Source organism: Schistocerca cancellata, chromosome 6 (genome assembly GCF_023864275.1).
Source record: "Schistocerca cancellata isolate TAMUIC-IGC-003103 chromosome 6, iqSchCanc2.1, whole genome shotgun sequence".
In the NCBI taxonomy this organism is placed as follows: Eukaryota; Metazoa; Arthropoda; class Insecta; order Orthoptera; family Acrididae; genus Schistocerca; species Schistocerca cancellata.
The window spans coordinates 58,366,380-58,386,282 of NC_064631.1; positions in this window are offsets into that span (position 1 = coordinate 58,366,380).

Genomic DNA, 19,903 nt, shown 5'->3' on the forward strand with positions numbered 1-19,903 from the left:
ATTCTAAACTTCTTTAGTCCCAATACTTTCTGTAAACAAAAGCGATATTTGTTTCCTGGTGCAGTATGTTAACTTGTGTCCTGAGGAAGCAAAACTCAGTCGCAAAAACAGTGCTCCACATCTACCCAGGAGGAACAAGACTAGAGGAAGACCGGCAAAGAGATGGACTGACAACGTCAGGGGAGACATGCACGTTGTTGACTTAAGACCAGATGATGTCAATGACAGGGAGAAATGGAGGAGATGTAGCAAAACAGCAGACCCCGCAAGTCGGGATTAATGCCTTGAAAGAAAGAGAGAGTAGGTCAGCTTGTATTAATTTTCCTGTGACAAGTTCTCCGTTATATCTATGAAATTTTAATTGTGGAATAGACTGCAGTGCAGAATCGTCACTAGCGTTTAATTAATGCAGCTCTGAACTGGTTTACATGGATCTCAAGTGTGATGGTATACTTCGAAGCTATTATTGTGATAACCATTTTACCATGCACTTTGGCCCGGATGTTTTCTTTCCATCATTTCCGTTTCAGACTATATAAACTCCTTACATCTGAGCGCTCACACACTTCCAACGATGTAATGCATCATCCAGCCCTCCTTTCTGTTGGTGTTATAGTATCCACCTCTCTAACGCAGGCTTAAATAACAGAATTTTCGAAATGTATTTCTTGTTTTCCCAATACCATAACCTGGCTTCTTGTACATTACAAAATATCTTAGAGACTATAATTTACTTTTTCTGTACAATCACAGTTGTCAGGCTCACGTGTACTTCGTCAATAGGCATAATAATAACCATTTAATATCTTACTTCCCATTCACACCATTATTCTACATCTACATCTACACGGATACACTGCAAATCACATTTAAGTGTCTGGCAGAGGTTTCATCGAACCACCTTCACAATTCTCTATTATTCCAATCTCGTAAAGCGCGCGGAAAGAAAGAACACCTACATCTTTCCGTACGAGCTCTGATTTCCCTTATTTTATCGTGGCGATCGTTTCTCACTATGTAGGTCGGTGTCAACAAAATATTTTCGCATTCGAAGGAGAAAGTTGGTGATTGGAATTCCGTGAGAAGTTTCCGCCGCAACGGAAAACGCCTTTCTTTTAGTGATGTCAAAGCCAAATCCCGTATCATTTCTGTGACATCCTCTCCCACATTTCGCCATAATACAAAACGTCCTGCCCTTCTTTGAACTTTTTCGATGTACTCCGTCAGTCCTATAGGGTAAGGATCCCACACCGCGCAGCGGTATTCTAAAAGAGGACGGACGTGCGTAGTGTAGACAGTCTCCTTAGTAGATCTGTTACATTTTCCTCGTGTCCTGCCAATAAAACATAGTCTTTGGTAAGCCTTCCCCAAAACATTTTCTATGTGTTGCTTCCAATTTAAGTTGTTCGAAATTGAAATACTGACGTATTTAGTTGAATTTGTGGCTTTTAGATTGGAATTTGTGAACCACTCAGATTTCTCTTCTACAGAAACGCTTTCCTTGCCATTTCCAGTCTTCATTTTATATCCTCTGTACTTCGACAATCATCAGTTATTTTGCTCCCCAAATAGCAAAACTCCTTTACTGCTTTAAATGTCTCATTTCCAAATCTAATTCCCTCATAATCACACGACTTAATTCGACTACATTCCATTAGCCTCGTTTTGCTTTTGTTGATGTTCATCTTATATCCTCCTTTCAAGACACTGTCCATTCCGATCAACTGCTCTTCCAAGTCCTTTGCTGTCTCTGACAGAATTACAATGTCATTGTCGAACCTCAAAGTTTTTATTTGTTCTCCATGGATTTTAATACCTACTCCGAATTTTCTTTTGTTTCCTTCACTGCTTGCTCAATATACAGATTGAATAACATCGGAGAGAGGCTACAACCCAGTCTCACTCCCTTCCCATCCACTGCTTACCTTTCATGCCCCTCGACTCTTATAACTGCCATCTGGTTTTTGTACAAATTGTAAACAGCTTTTCGCTCCCTGTGTTTTACCCCTGCCACCTTCAGAATTTGAAAGAGAGTTTTCCAGTCAACATTGTCAAAAGCTTTCTCTAAGTCTACAAATGCTAGAAACGTAGGTTTGATTTTCCTTAATCTTTCTTCTAAGATAAGTCGTAAGGTCAGTATTGCCTCACGTGTTCCAACATTTCTACGGAATCCAAACTGATCTTCCCCGAGGTCGGCTTCTAGCAGTTTTTCCATTCGCCTGTAAAGAATTCGTGTTAGTATTTTGCAGCTGTGTCTTATTAAACTGATAGTTTGGTAATTTTCACATCTGTCAACACCTGCTTTCTTTGAAATTGGAATTATTGTATTCTTCTTGAACTCTGTGGGTATTTCGCCTGTCTCATACATCTTGCTCACCATATGGTAGAGTTTTGTCAGTACTGGCTCTCCCAAGGCCGTCAGTAGTTATAATGGAATGTTGTCTACTGCCGGGTCTTTGTTTCGACTCAGGTTTTTCAGTACTCTGTCAAACACTTCATGCAGTATCGTATCTCCCATTTCATCTTTATCTACATCCTCTTCCATTTCTATAATATTGTCCTCAAGTACATCGCCCTTGTATAGACCCTCTATATACTCATTCCACCTTTCTGCTTTCCCTTCTTTGGTTAGAACTGGGTTTCCATGTGCGCTCTTGATATTCATACAAGTGGCTGTTTTTTCTCCAAACGTCTCTTTAATTTTCCTGTAAGAAGTATCTATCTTACCCCTAGTGAGAAAAGACTCTACATCCTTACATTAGTCATCGCTGCTTAGCCATTTTGCACTTCCTGTCGAACTCATTTTTGAGACATTTGTATTCCTTTTTGTTTGCTTCAGTTACTGCATTTTTATATTTTCTCGTTTCATCAATTAAATTCAATATTTCTTCTGTTACCCAAGGATTTCTACTAGCCCTCGTCTTTTACCTACTTGATCCGCTGCTGCCTTCACTACTTCATCCCTCAGAGCTACCTATTCTTCTTCTACTGTATTTCTTTCACCCATTCCTGTCAATTGTTCCCTTATGCTCTCCCTGAAACTCTTTACAACCTCTGGTTGAGTCAGTTTATCCAGGTCCCATCTCCTTAAATTCACACCTTTTTGCAGTTTCTTCAGTTTTAATCTACAGTTCATAACAAGTGGATTGTGGTCTGAGTCCACATCTGCTCCTGGAAATGGCTTACAATTTAAAACCTGGTTCCTAAATCTCTGTCTTACCATTATATAATCTATGTGATACCTTCTATTATCTCCAGGATTCTTCCATGTATACAACCTTCTTTTATGGTTCTTGAACCAAGTGTAGGCTACGACTACGTTACATGAAAGTGAGTGACAACATAATGTGCATACTAAGAGGACTACTCAGAAGGTCTCCTAAACAGCAAGAGTAGAGAGTTATAACACTTCCTTGGGAAACGCCAGAAATCACTTCTGTTTTACTCGATGAGTTTCCGTCAGTTAGTACAGACTATGACTGTTTTGACAGGAAATCACGAATCTAGTCGTACAACTGAGACGTTAGTCCATACACGTGCAATTTTGTTAGAACTCGTCTGTGAGGTATAGTGTCAAAACCTTTCTGGCAATCTAAAAATATGGAATGAGTTTGACAACCCATGTCTATAGCACACATTATTGATGAGAATAAAGGGCTAGTCGTGTTTCACAGTAAAGACATTTTCTGAATTCGTGTTGGCTGTTTGTCAGTTAATCGTTGTCTTCGAGGTAGCTCATAAAGTTCGAAAAGATTACATATTCTAAAATCCTACTACAAATCACTGTTAGCAGTATGTTCAAAAATTGTCAAATGTGTGTGAATTCCTAAGGGCCCAAACTGCTAAGGTCATCAGTCCCTAAACTTAGACACTACTTAAACTAACTTCTGCTAAGAACAACACACACACACCCATGCCCGAGGGAAGACACGAACCTCGGCGGGATGGGTTGCGCAATCCGTGACATGACGTCTCAAACCTCGCGGCCACTCCGCAAGACGTTTCAGTTAGTAGGACACATTCTGACACATCAAGGGATCGTCAGTTTATTAAAGGAGGGAAGGGTCGAGAGTAAAAATGCAGAGGGAGACCAAGAGATGAATACAATACGCAGGTTCAGATGGATGTGAGTAGCAGTAGTTACTCAGAGATGAAGAGGCTTGCACAGGATAGAGTAGCGCAGAGAGCTGCATCAAACTAGTCTTCAGACCGAAGGCCTCACCAAAACGCTAACAACGTGTTCCATAGCTGCAGTTTCCGAAATAACCAGTTGAAAATGGTCCTGCAAACATTTACAATGCTTCGAATGTTACCCAATAAATAATGTTGTCAATGTTGATTAGCATTATAGAATGATATTTTTGGGCTTCTTTACATATTACTTAGAATTATTAATACGTTTCTTGTGTTAAAAATTCATAAATTTCTAACTCTGCAGGGACAATCAAAATTTGTCATGACAAGCTGTTGTACAGCACTGCTTATCCGTGTATGCCTCTTCTGTCTCCTTTAGGGAGGTCGTATACGCATCCTGACAATTCAAGTGTCAGCCTCTCTTCTGTTCACTTCTGCTAGTAGCCAACTCCGTAAAAAAGAACTGTTTGGGTGTTTGGTCTGTAGCTCTCGATAGCTATACATGGTGCTACTGTATTGTGATCATTTGACCAATCGTTAAAGCTGCGATTGAGGTTTTCCATCTTGATCCAGGGCCCGAGGAGGGAGCCAGGATGGGGTCAATTTCTGCATGACGCTGAAAGTACATCCCAAACAGTATTATCAACATAGCGAATACTAGTGACCCAGTGAATGTATTTTCCAAAAAAAAAATATACGTGCATTTTTGGCTCTGTAATTAACTGCAAATTTCCCTTAACCTCCTAATATCTGGTCGGCAACAGAAGGGGCTTAGTGTATTGGCATAAGCTGTCTCCACCACACTGTTCGGGAAAGATGAAGTGCACAGATCGACCAGCAGGCGCTGGATCAAGAACACCTACCACCTGTGTGGCCAGAGACACACCCACACGCAACAGGCCGCCAACGCTCTCTCGACAGCAGGTATTTAGGCCGCTGCCGCTGACTGGAAGGCCTCTCACTCACTCAATCAGTCATCCGGTTTTCCATCTGTCAGTTTACTCGCAGAGCGGGTTTAGTTCGCCACAAGCTACGACAGTACATTGCGACCAGATTAGTGACTGTAGAGAGATTGTTACTGATGAGCTTGTACCACTGACATGAAGTCTATTCATGTTAAGTAAATATTCCATTTCATATAAATAAAGAACAGTATTAATCCTAGGGTGCATTCGTGTTTCCAGAATGAGGATACTGTCCACCCATAACTGCGCGGCCCCTCCCGCCAGAGGTTCGAGTCCTCCCTCGGGCATGGGTGTATGTGTTGCTCTTACCGTAAGTTAGTTTAATTAGTATGTAAGACTAGGGACCGATGACCTCAGCAGTCTGATCCCTTAAGAATTCACACACATTTGAACATTTTGGCCACCCATAATAACATCCTCTCCCGTCCTTCTTTGCGGTACAAGGTCTGCAATGGCGAATGAGGATAATCCTCTGGTGATCGGTGTTTTAGTCTGCAGGGGTGATCGTATTCAAGTGTTACTATTTGCGAATTTGTTGTTGTGTTCATGCATGTATTCCAAGAGGGAAACCGCAGAACTAATCAAAATTTTCTTTTCATAGGCTTTTGTTCCTTTTTGATGCCCCGGCGCCTCTGCCGCAGACAGCCAATGTGATGGATCTAACACAAGTTTCAGGTAAGATCCGTAGCAGTGGAAAGTGTACAGATTAGAAGCTACAGAATTCGGATGCAGTGTGCACCGCTCCGCTTTCATAAAACGACTTTAATACGGACTCAGCGACATTGGAAGGTACATCCAACGATATTACTGATTATGAAAGACAAAGATAATGAAACACAGTGTAGTCGGTATTTCTTTGCTTGAAATGAGGGTCGATTTGCGTGGTTTTGTGTGCTATGCAGTTCGTAAATAGACGAAATGTAAAAGACGTTGTGTATGACTATCAGATTTCCCGTACCGTTGATACACACTTCGAAGTGCAAGGATTAAATCACTGTAGCTCCCATTTTGTATCTATTTTGCGTTTCAGTAATAATTTGTTGAACAGGCGTGAACTTAACAGCGTGTGCAATTCATCCGTAGTACGTTTCTGTTAATAATCCGTTGTCGTACGTCGTAGCCAGTCTGGTGATAGTACACGGTAGCAATTGAAAATCAATGTCTTCTTTTTTTCCGACTTTAACTCCATTGCAGAAGCTGTGGCTAAAAATTGCTCCAAGTGAAAGAAAATATCCATCAACTTCGTTTATGAAAGACAGGAAGCTACGAAGAAGCAGTGTTTTTCTTTATTCACATCCAATAATTTATTCGCCATGTTCACTTTCTACTCTTCCAATAAAAAGGCCGTAGACAGGGTAGGTGCACCTTTACATTTTCTTGTGCATCTCACACATGAAACTACCGTTGCATATGTGATTGACTTGTAATCGTTGTTCATGTTTATATCAGCAGGCACTGGTTGTAATACCATTTGCCTAACATCAGTAATATTACAATTTTCGCAGCAAATATGAGTTAGGAATAAATGAAACACGAAAAGTATTTCTTAACTTCAGTTTTATAGGTAGTCAAGAAGATGGTACATCCAAAAATGGGCCTCAAATCAAGTCTGAACGTAATGAGTTGGGTACCCATGACCACAAATTTAACACCAACTTTTAACCATAGTCAGGAATGCGATCTCACCATCCCCTTTGCCCAATAACGATTAAACAAAAATGCCTTACGCCAATGGATACACATCACATCATCACCTTCCTTTGAAGAATTAGGGTCTTGGCCATTCCAAGCTTAACAAACAGAATCATTTCAGGCTTTTCTGAAGTCCTCCAATAACTCTTTTCTCATTAGAATTGTATTTCATGATTTTCTGAGGAATCTAAAATTCCCACGAGTTTTTTTGTCGATTTCTCTCGATTCATTTGATTTTCATGTTGAAAATATTTAATTCTGTTCTTTTATTTCCAATCACGGCTCTATTCTTTCTTTTTGTGGTCTCCAAAGTTTCATTTATATAGTGTAACAAAGTAATCGCTATCAACCGTCTTCATTAATTTCCTTTGGGCCTTTGTCCCAATTCAGCGCGGTGTCAGCCTTGTTACAATATATTTGGCGATGTTGATGTCAGGGGGTGGCAAGATACCCTTCCTGTCGCACCCCATACCCCCCTTGTTACAATATATTTGGCGATGTTGATGTCAGGGGGTGGCAGGATACCCTTCCTGTCGCGCCCCATACCCCCCAGGATGGAATTTGTGTACCCCCACCTGTATGTGTCTAGTGTAAGCCATGAAATAGTGCGAACGTTTTCAAATGTCTGCGAGTAGTTTATCTGAGGGGTAACGTGGGGACCAGCCCGTTATCCACCTAGTGGGATGTGGAAAACCGCCTAAAAACCACATCCAGGCTGGCCAGCACAAGGGCCCTCGTCGGTACCCTGCCGGAGGCCATTCGATCCAGGGCTGGCGTGACTACCCGAGTCCAGGAAGCAAGGCATTGATGCCCTCGGCTAACCTGGCAGGTCTAACGAAGTAATCACCATCAGTTTATAAAATTTCATACTGCTTTCTTTTTTAATTTAGGGGTAAAGTTTCTTTTACTGGTCCGTAAGGCAGTTCGATTATACATTTTATTTTCAATATCGTTTTCAATATCGTCACCTAAGTAACAGATTTGAGACATTTGTTCTAAAAATGAGTTACGGTATCTAAAAAAGATTTTTGTCTTACTGGATATTTTGTTCGGAATGCCATTATTTATGTTATATAATCTTAAGCCAGGCGGCGGAACATATTCACCTTCTAGAAATAACAGAAAATAGTGTTCAGCCTCTTTTTTTCGGATTTTCATGTTTCCTGTCAGTATCTATTCTACATGAACTGGGCGTTGTCTACTTTGCGTGAATTAACTTTCTTAATAGTTATACCGTCTATCACGTAGACTACGAAAATAAATTTTTTTATAAAAAGTTGTCTTATGACAAGCAACAAATCATCACAAAAGATGCATTTCATTCTGTGTTTATAATATTTGTATATTACTTGGGATGTTTCATATACGTGAAAATTAATGAGTAATTATATGCAATACCGTGTATTTAGATATAATCGGCACGATAGCATATGATCAGTTGAAACACATTTCCTTCTTAACCCAATCCTCTTTTACCTCAAACAGAGGTAATATTATCTTCTAAACTTCGTAAGGCCAGTATCTCACGTATGTACGTCTTCTCCTGCTTTCTGTTCTTGCCTAGAAGATTTCCCATCATTCTTATCTCCCTTACATCTATACAAATATGTTTCAGATTTGTTGCATATTGGGCTAGGACACTGTCTTCCTCACTGTAACTTCATCTTCATTCGCGAATTTGACGTAATCAATAAAAATTTGAAATTTTTTCGGTGCATTCCGGGTGTCTAATGATACTTGTACTTCTCGATTTCGTGACAATTATTTTGCATAATACTAAGCATAATGCCGTGGGATAACCGTAACGGCTGTATCATGATGGAAAACGCCGTCTGCGTCACTGAATTTGTATATTTATTTAGCGGTATCTATCGTAAATATATGTAGCGCTGAAACACTAATCACTGTAGCAGAGCCGGCCGAGGTGGCCCAGCGGTTCTAGGCGCTACAGTCTGGAACGGCGCAACCGCTACGGTCGCAGGTTCGAATCCTGCCTCGGGCATGGCTGTGCGTGATGTCCTTAGGTTAGTTAAGTTTAAGTAGTTGTAGGTTCTAGGGGACTGATGACCTCAGAAGTTAAGTCCCATAGTGCTCAGAGCCATTTGAACCATTTGCCACTGTAGCAGAGACCTTTGTCCCAAGCCCCTAAACTTGTATGTACCTCTTCAAGAAATGTTAATGTCGCTAAGGAAAGCGCAACAATTTAACAAAGTAGAAACATGGAAGGATTCGAGTTACCTCTGAACCTAGTTTGGGGGTGGTAAGCGAATACGTAAGGTAGACCCACAAATCACCAACTGATTTTACACTTATGTCAACATGTTTATCGCATTACCGGCTATTAGTTTCGTATCACATAGCACCAATTTTAGTATCTTTCATCGGGTGTGTAATAATGACAGTTAAGGTTTGAATCAACCTGTGGAGCGAGGACTTGTACTCAACAACATGAGCTAAGGTAACTAACAAAATTACAGGTGATGCTGTCTAAGGCGACAGTGTGAATATATTTTACTTTTCTGTCAGCAGTGATTCGAATTATCTCTGTACAGCGTAAAGCAGTCAAGTCATGAGACCCAAAATACAGGGCAGTTTATGAGTATTTCAGTATCACGGTTTCGTGGTCACCAGCCCGTCGCTATAGAATAATATGGTAATGATGATTTATTCAACTTTTTACCACATTACGCGTATATTTCTTTGAAAGGATCCTACAATAGTATAAAACCATGTGATAAGCAATCAACAAAACATTCGAAAGATAACGGTGTAGCGCAAAAACCCTCGAACAGTGCCAGACTACACGGTGATGTGTTTCTCTGTGGCTGCAGGAACAGTCAGCACGGAGTCGTGGCAGTCTGCCTCCGCACTCAGTCAGCCCAGACACGAGAGGAAAGTCGGCCTGTTCTTCGTCAGTAAACTTACCCGCACTGCTGTGCATCACTGTGACACTGTCGCAAATCCAAACCCAGGCAGAAACTTAGTGAAGCCTACTGAATACAACATGGAGGACGAAGAGTCTAGTGGGCTTGTTATTATCAACAGAAAGTACAATAGATAAATGGTACAAACTTGTTTGCACATGCAGTGGACACTTGCAATGATGCGCATATAATTTCCCTACAATACAGATACAAACAGGAACGGGAATAGGAAACCAAACGAAATGCAATTACTCGGTAAAAAGCTACCAGAACCCGTGGGTCACTGATACCAAAATGATGAAAAATTGCCCCTGTCAAACCCACAAGTCTTATCGCTGCAGTTCTACATCACCTACCACGAAGAATCTTGACTTTAGATAACAGTCGAGTGTGAAGTATATCAGAGTAATACACCTCTTGTAACTGCTATCCAATAGTTGTGAAAAGAGCCATCATGAAGCCATAATGCTTGCGTTCTGATAAAGACGCCTTGCCTCTCCTAATCTCGAACATTACAACACGACTTTCTTTTGAAAACAGAAATATTATTGTACGGGATTTATGCGCAGTTTCGAACACGAACATAAATCAGTTGATTACATTTGACGATCGCTAAGTTCGTAGCTGCAGAAACAGCTCACATCACAATGGCTTAGCGAACCAGCAGTGTTCCGGCTGTGCTGTTCCAGCGGTGAAGCAGCAGTAGTAATACGTGCACTTACGTCGGTATGGAAAGGTGAAGAACACGACCCATGCAGTATTACATAAAGTGCGTAGCTGCAGTAATTACATGTGTTAGAAGTTACAGAACTATAAAGGTTCGCGTCGTTTCGCACACAATAAAACTAAATTCGTGTTGTTATAGACTTAACGACATTCACCGTTGTAGAATGCGATATTATTTATTACAATACCAATACAATGATGCTAAATTGCGCTTGCTACACTAGACTCTCTTCTTCTGGTCAAATTCGGTGTTTTGTGTCTGGATTGAGAGTGCGTATGGGACGTAGTGCGAGTTCGTCTTCTCCCTGACCGGCACCCAAAAATTTCGTATTTACTATTGAGTTAATCGAACTAAAAAGACAGTAACTCTAAAGGTCTTCCGAGCCAACATTAATAATTTCTTGTGCCTCGACTATATCGTACTCAAGTTCCGCCACCTTACAGGAGTCTTTGTCTTCTTTTTTTACCAGCAAATGATGGGTTTGAGTGTATTATTGTGACACGAATAATGATTCATATTTATGTGCGCAGTGACATTCAACTTAAGTGTCTAGTTTTCTCAGTATAAATTTCAACATAATACGATTCTTTACGTTGACTTGATATTGACAACAGCCACAGTTTTGATACAAAATTTCCACATATCTTTGTAAAAGGTGATTTTATTTCCATCAGCATGCATTACTACCGTGCAACTTCTATATTCAGCTAGACAGCAAACAACGAATTGTTTGAAGCAGATGGTAATTGTCTGTATGATGTATGGCAAATATTAAATTGTTTGACGGAATACTAAGCTAAGTAGTGAAAATTTTTGTTTATTGTAGTTGCTGTGGTCTTCCGTCCAAAGACTGTTTTGACGCAGCTCTCCACGCTACTCTATCCTGTGCAACTCTCTTCATCTCCCAGCAACTACTGCAACCTACATTCTTCTGAATGTGTTTAGTGTATTCATGTTTTGGTCTTCCTCTACGATTTTTACTCCTCATGCTTCCTTCCAGTATGAAATTGGTGATCCCTTGCTGCCTCAGAATTTGTCCTACCAAACGATCCCTTCTTCTGGTCTAGCTGTGCCACAAATTTCTCTTCTCCCAAACTCTATTCTGTACCTCCTCATTTGTTACTAATCCACCCATCTAATCTTCAGCATTCTTCTGTAGCATCACATTTCAAAAGCTTGTATTCTCTTCCTGTCTAAACGGTTTATCGTCCACGTTTCACTTCCATCCATGGCTACACTCCATGCAAATACTTTGATAACAGACTTCCTGTCACTTAAATTTTTACTCGATGTTAACGAATTTCTCATCTTCAGAAATACTTTGCTTCCCATAGCCAGTCTACATTTTATATCCTCGCTACTTCTAAAATCATCTTTTATTTTGCTCCCCAAATAGCAAAACTCATCTACTACTTTGTGTCTCATTTCCTAATCTAATTTCGTCACCATCACCTGATGTAATTTGACTACATTCCATTATCTTCGTTTAACTTCTGTTGATGTTCATCTTATACCTTCCTATCAACACACTGTCCATGCCATTTTTGTTTATTGAAAAAAAAATTTCTTTCCAGGTAGCATGGGCTAGAAACTCACAAACTTTGTCAAGCAACTTACAAAATGGTGCTGTTAAATAAATCTCATTTAGAAACGTTGACTTCGTTTGAATGTTGAAATACTTTTGTAGCTCAAAACGCAAGGAAGTTCGACGAAGGTGACAAGAAATGTCGATTATTCCTAATGGCAGCGTATGACACGTAATTACATATTATTTGTGTTCTCACTATTTAATTTGTAACACAGTGAAAGACCAGCAAGGCGACTGAGTTTCTCTCTGTGTATCGGCCTCTCCATCTGCTGGTCACATTCAGTAAAAAAATTCTCTTTCTTTAATTGAGTTGTATGGTAATGTTACAAAACGACACGGTTAGAAAAGCAGAAGAATTTAATTCATACAACCGATTGTGGATGATTGCGTGCTTCGATGTTTTGTAATTCTGGTTCGTACAATAATTCGAGTAAAGAGAAGCCTCATACTAGACGTTTGTCTTTGCGAACCGTATTTAAATACCCGACCGCAATTTACACGTGACTCTTCGCGTAGTTTTGTCGTCCTGTTGCGCTTCTTCATACATCTTGGACACATATACATAATTTGCAGCTCTGCTGGCACAGAAATAAAAATATATAGCGTCACTTTAGAAAATAATTTCCGTGATATTATTTAGTAAACTGATAGGGGGTAGGGACATAACTAGATATATGACTAATAAACATTGATTCCAAGAGCTTTATACGTAATCTACAGAATAATCATAAAAGTTTCCCTTAGCACATCGGTGCAACCACGCTTTATCTTGTTCCTATTAATGATGGAACGTGATGAAATACATTTTTATAATAATTACTGAACTGAACGTTGACAAAAATTTTGATGTGAGTTTTACAATACGTTGACTACTATTGGATACAGCATAATACCCCACACTCATTCCATCTGTGTCTCTGTTCCAGATCCTAAGTACTGCTGCCGAATATAGGTCAATTTCACCGACATGCCCTACACGGAAGCTATCGTCAAGATTTACTCCTTAGTACACCAACGCAAGCTGGTGTTCTCACTTTTTTTTTACATTATCAACATTACATGTCGTTTTGTCCTAATATCACCCAGTAGGCGTAATTACTGAATTGAATATCGATCAGAAGTTGTGCTGAGGGTTTTACAAAAATTTACTGCTATTCATGAAATTCCGTGTCTCGCAATTTAGCGTAATACCCATTACTCATTGCATTCTGTATCTCTGTTACAGGTGATGAGTGCTGATGCAGAGTGTAGGGCCGTCCCACCTCTACGGCCTGTACGGGAGCAAGACGTGGAGGTCTTGTTGAAATACCGTGAGTACCTTTTTGTGTTGTGAGGATACAAGTAGTAAGGATTCAAGTAGTGTAATGGTTTTGATGAGGTGACTTTGTTACAGAGCTTACGTTATATATCAGCAACTTGTTTCCATATCCCAGCTGCGTCTGCTATAATAAACACGAAATGAATGCAGCGCTGCGTCTTTGTTACTTTGTTGTAGTCTGCTTTATACGTAACGTGATATGGGCATTCTGTGACATTTGCTATGAGAAGGATATTCAGTTCTGCTAGTCTTACAGCTAAAATCACTTTACCGATCATCTATATTAGGAGTGATGCCAGGGAAGCCACGTTTTAGGGTGTGAACATTTACTGGTCGTGTTCTCTTCATTAGCCTGTTAGTTGAGTAGCTAGGACATGGATTGCGTCTGTCAGTGAGTGGACTCGTTCCTGATGGATCTTTCAACTATATCTATGTGGTAGTAACAGAGTTAGAGAAAACGCTGTGGAGATCTTAATAACTCTCTGGTTTAGAACTACAATCGTGTGTCATATTTCCACTAAATACTGTACTGCTAATGGGCAGCACACAGTCCTCTGAAATGGTCAGTAGATTATTTCATAATTTTTTTGATCATGTCAAATAAATTTCTGTTTACAGAGGGTGCTAACTTCATTATTATTTGTCCGCTAACAGTGTCGACAACGTTGGGTAGCAGTAAGTACTATAAGATGTATTCACCTTTTCTGACATGCAAGAGCAGTAATGATAAGTATTATAGCTGTCTAAGTACATACTGCAATTATGACACATTATTAGTCTGTAGCAGTGGATGACTGTCAGCTTTTGCAGATAGATGTTGTTTAGAGTGATGGTGAACTCTTATTTTACAGGCCATTGCTACCGCCACGGTGTGCAGTCTGAGCCGTCCCTGAGACCCGCGCTCATGTATGTAGTATCAACGGTGGCAGCAGGTAAGGTGCAAGAGAGGCAAGGCGGAGGCGGAACAGCCCAACAGCAGCCGCTGCAGCAGCACCGCGATGTGGTTGAGGCAGAGGGAAGCAAAGAGGAGGAGGAGGTGGGGGAGGCCAAGACCAGCCGCGGTCTGCTGCGGCGGCTGCTGGCCTGCTGCCTCTGCATTAGGCTGCCACGAGGCCGCAGGTCCAGGAGGACCAGCAGGTGAGTCCGGCCTGACGTGCCAAGTGTTCAGAATTCTTCAACGTGCAACTTACCATGTAGCGCAGCCGAATTCGTGAATGTGCCGTAATTACTGCCCCACATGGTGACCAATAGGGTTGGTGGGAGTGGGGGAGGGGTGTTTGGGCTTATCCAAATTTATGTTCTGAAGATGTGTGTGGGGACTTTAGTATCACTTCTCATGTTTCAGAATTCTGATTGTATGGAAATTGCTCACTCAAGTTCAAAGAATGCCTATGAAGAATGTCCAAATTCCAAATTATAGCAGTAACTCAAGTATCAACGAGTTTTGGTTATTTACATGAGATAATCATGAATGTATTTTAATCAAAGTAAACATAACTACTTAACAGTTTTGCATGGCAGATACATGCGTAATTTCTTGTATGTATAATTTGTCCAAAAACTATTTTAAGTTTATGAATAAATAAAATTAAAATATTTAATTAATTTCAGAGTTTATCCTGAAGAAGCGCCGACACCTGGCAGTCAGGCTAAGCAACAGAGCCCTGTTGTCAAAATCCTGGTATGTATTGAGTGAAACATGTACAAAACTTACAAAATCTTTGTAAAGACATATAAGATGCTACTACTTGTCCAATAGCCGTTTCATTAATTACATTAGTAGTTAACTGAGTAATGATAGAGAGTACTTGGCATCATTTCACCTCAAGGAAAACTGTGATATACAGTTCATTGTACTCATTACAACAGAAGTCTAGCGAAGCTTAATTTAAATAACACTAGCAGTAAATAGTAACTCAGTCTGTGTGTGCAGTGTAATCTATGAGTCACGATGCAACCTTGGCTCTACCTGTAAAAGAATTAATACTCTGCGAATAAGCAAATGGTACAAAGTGAAAATTGGAAATTATCATATTTTTATACTTGTCATTCGCTACCACAGATAGTAGTGTGGATAGTTTGAGGTAGGATCCACAGCCCAGGCCTTGTCCGTCAAATGGAAGCTGAATTGATAGTAATCAGATAGTACCCCATCTGGAAATATTTAGGGAAGATTTCAGATTGGTATATGTCTTTAAATTAAGGTCAGCTGTAACACTCGTCAGGAATCTCACCGAATCTGTCCTGTTACACATGCTTAGGCATATGCCCTTGATAATTCCTGCTGGGGCATGTTCCTGTCTAATCAAAATTAAAATGATTACAATTTCCCGGTTCTGTCCACTGTTTTCGGAGATTTGTCTTGGTTGTAAACTGTTGCAGTTACTTCTCCATTATCCGAAATCAAGAAACCCCTGGCTACATTAAATCCTCTGCGTATTGCGTAGGTCAAATTGTACCTGTGTTAGCTGTTGGCTGGTAACATCCAAATTGATATGTTTTCATATGTTAATCAGAAATGCTACATTTTTAGAACACAAGAACTTGCGTTAGACGTTGGGATTTCCTACAGATAACGACGGACTGGGATGTTACATACTAGGATACAATGTGAAAAATTCCTGTATTTATTCCTATATATCGCAGGTTGATACATACAGAACAGTCGTCAAACGATTATGAGTGAGACGTAATCAACATAAAATTTCTCAAGTGTCATGCGTTTCTCACTTTACCTGACGTGTTGATATACACATTGTTGATACGTTGGTAAAAGGGTGTGTGAGTACTGACCATTTAGATTAGTTACAGATACAAGAAGAAGCGTTAAAATGAACATACATTCTTTCTCATTCAAATATTCATATATTAGCAGTTGGAAGCATAGATGCGACTTTACGAATTGTTGAATCACAAACAAATTCCATAATATTGTTGCCAAGCAGTATACAAATTGTACTTATCGGTAACGTTTTAATTGGAGGATAATAACAGTCTACAGTGTGATTCCACGACGATACTACGAAGTCTCAGGATTGATAGAAAAAGGTAAAAGTGTCAACGTAACGAAAGCGGCCATGGTCAGGAAACGACTTAATTGAAAGTTGTAAGCGAAAATTGCTCCGGTGTGTCTGGCAGTCGCCCTTGTGCTCTAGGCCCTTCGTTGTTCGCACTTGGGGAGGATTTAGAATGGATCGAAAAAAGCAAAATGGTTCATTAAATATGGACTCTAACGAGCATACCTGAAGAACTATGAGCAGTTGTTAACTTTTGCTACTGTGGAATACATGTCTTCTACTGAACAACGACTCATAGCTCATTAGGTATGCGTTTTACAGCCCTTGTTTGCTGGATATTTTTGTTGTTTTGGTTCACACTACCTAATCCCAAAACACGAAAAGCAAAGAATTTGCAGTAGAAGTGATCCACTGTCAGAGCTACCAAACAATTTTCGGTCGTTTCTGGAGGAGGGTCCCATGCGTTGCATTGATATATTTATTCCTCTCCATCACCCCTGAAAGTTTCTAAGATCATCACGGACCAACCCCGTGTAGCTCGCATTCTCTGTGCGTTCTTCGTCTACGCCACCATTTACAACAATGATCTAACGCTCAGTATAGAGAGACGTTTCTATTTAAACGGACCTAGTATTTCGTCAATCCTATACTGACTGCAGTGTCTTCATTTGTTGCAGGACGGAAGTGTAGACGAGATGAATAACAGAAGATCGGAAAATGGGATTTCCTTTTGGAATACAAATACTGACAACTCTTTGTTTTGATAGGTATATGTTTCATTGCCGGGTAAGTAATCCTGAATTAATCTAACTGTGTGTTCCAGTTGCAGGAAACCTACTCAAAGGAGAACCAAGAGATGGTGTCTGCCTGGGTGCTGAAGCATTTCGGAAGCGCCCAGGACCGCTGCGGATGGACGGAGGAGCTGCACGAAGAAGCCGACAACTCACAAGTGGCAGAGGTAACGTATTGCAAAAGCTTTAAGTAAGAAAGCAGTGGTGAGTAGAAGAATAACATAAATAATAATTCATATATACTAGGCCCAGTAATGTGATTATATATCAAAGACTAAATCGTTGTGTCTCAATCTGATGTGGAATTGAAATTTTGATGCGTGTGTTTACACTCTTAATTTCCCGAATCAGAATATTTGATCAGAAACTATACGATTCTAAATAAGTTTGTTTACAGATTCTGTTCCATCTGTTGTCTAGTTGCGCTTACTCATTTCAGTTATTAAATGTCAGTCATGTGCCTACCGCAGGATGTCCCTGTAATAGGAAACAACCACAACAAAAACAGCACTTATTAACCCTCCCCACTAACGCCCCAAAATACAAATAACTGTCCTAACAGGTCTTCACATTTAAACAATGTATCAGATGTTCTGAAGACTGGAGACTGTTATTAGTTAAATTGTTGTGGAGCCAAAGTGTTTCAATAATGAAGACTGTGAAAAGTTATAAAATACTAGTAGACGTAATCGGAAAGGTATTTTTCATACAAGAGAATAGAATATTTTGAGATACAGAAGCGCACCTGTAATAGCAGAACCGCAACAGTTGTTGATGATTCCGGTCCTTGGATCAAAAATACAAATTAAATCCAAGTTCTTGTCCGTGACTGCCAAACGACTTAGTTTGAATATTATTCCAAACTTTCATTATCAGATTTGTTCTGTGAGAATGGCCCAGTGAAAGTACATTTTTATTTATTACTAACAAAACTGGTTTTTTTAACTGCCTAGTTAAATGCAACTAAATGCAAGTAAATTAGTCACGAAAAATGTTTGCAACTGTTAAGGGGAGAATGTCAAATGACCCCTACTGTGGTTTCAGGAGAACAAGCTGTGTCAGGTGTCGTAGGTTTGGGGGGTCAGCTCTGCCTCTCGTCGTAAACGTTGGCAAACTCAATTTTTTTCAACGGAATGCAGTAGCAAAATGACGCCTTTTGAGTGTTACATACGATCTGTCTGTGTATTCAATTAAACACGGATTTCTTCAGAACTACAGTGAGATAGGAAAATCTAATATAGTTACCTGGCTTGAAGGACAAAACTTTAGTCGCCATAATGGTAGTGAAAACCTTTTTAGTTAAAGCCTGGATTATCCGTTGCTTGCCAGCCCGACTTTGAATTTCACAGATGTAGTTGTAGTGTTGCGCTTGATTAATAATGCATACTACAAAATAACATAAACAAATAACATATTAGTATGCGAGATATTTCCTCTCATGAAGTGTACCAATTCAAAGATAATGTTTTAATATCATACGTAATAGCAAGCAAGAAAAATCTTGGAATGTAATTATCGCAGCTGGGTTATTGGTACTGGAACACAAGAAAGAGAAGGATGTGAATTAGTGACTGCAAAATGTAAAATCAAATCCGTAGAAACATTACTTCCTTGTGAATCTCAAACATTTTGCATCAGCAGAGGATGAACATGTTAAGGATCTAGATTCTTTGAGTCTTTTCAATATTATTCTATCGTAGATTTTCCTTTGTTTCATATTTCCTTTAATCTATGCCAAATTTAAAAATGCTGAGGGTCTTTTTCACACAGGTTTGGTGACGATTCAAGCGCCAAATTAAGTGATACCGTAAAGCAAATTAAAATAGTATTTTGGCGTTGTTTGCATCTTAAGAAGAATAGTGGCAGGCATTCAATAAATTTTTTTATATCATTGATCTCTGAAATCATAGCAAACTGTAACAACAGAAACTGAATAAGAATATTGGAATGAAATAGTGGTCTGGCACTACTCATACGTGAGTGTAATGAGAAATCAGCATTAGCAGAGTTACAGACATGCTCGTATAGACTAACGTGCTGTGAGCTAGCTGGCGAGACAGGGAGGTTGACCAGACACGAATGAAGTGCAAATATTGGACTCACGACTACTGGTCTGGTCCACCAGCCAGGCTAAGTATGGCTTTTATGAGGTTTTTCACCCACGTTTATGCGAATGCTGGGCTGATCCCCAATCTCCACCTCATAAAAATATACCATTCACAAACAGTTGCATAACGAAGACATACAGATCAGCGTTTGCAACATTCGCAGACATTTGGCGAACATCACTTTCCTCCATTACGTTTAACTTATGGCTGCTGCCACATGAAGGGTAACCAGCCGGAAAGTAAAAAAATAAATACAAAAAAAAAATACCAGGTCACGAGAAGTGTGGAATTCGACCTCGCTACAAACGTTAGGAGGGAGAAGTTATACGTTGCAAGTGACATGAGGATCGGAGGAATTTATTTTGTATACCTGGAAAATTAGACATTACTCACGCTGTTTTAGGACTTAAGACCATTATCGTTAGTTTGTTACTCTAAGATTTTTAATGGTAACAGTTGAAATCGTATGGTTGTGATGTAACTGCTCAGTAGGCGAAAGTGTTTCAGTAAGAAAACCGAAAGTTGTCAAACACACAGAGTCCCCCTCATACTTGAAGCGTGAACATCTCAAGTTAGTAGAGTGGCACAGCTTTCTCGCTGGGAAAAGTGTGTTATTCAATGCCTCTGAGGTAAGATGAT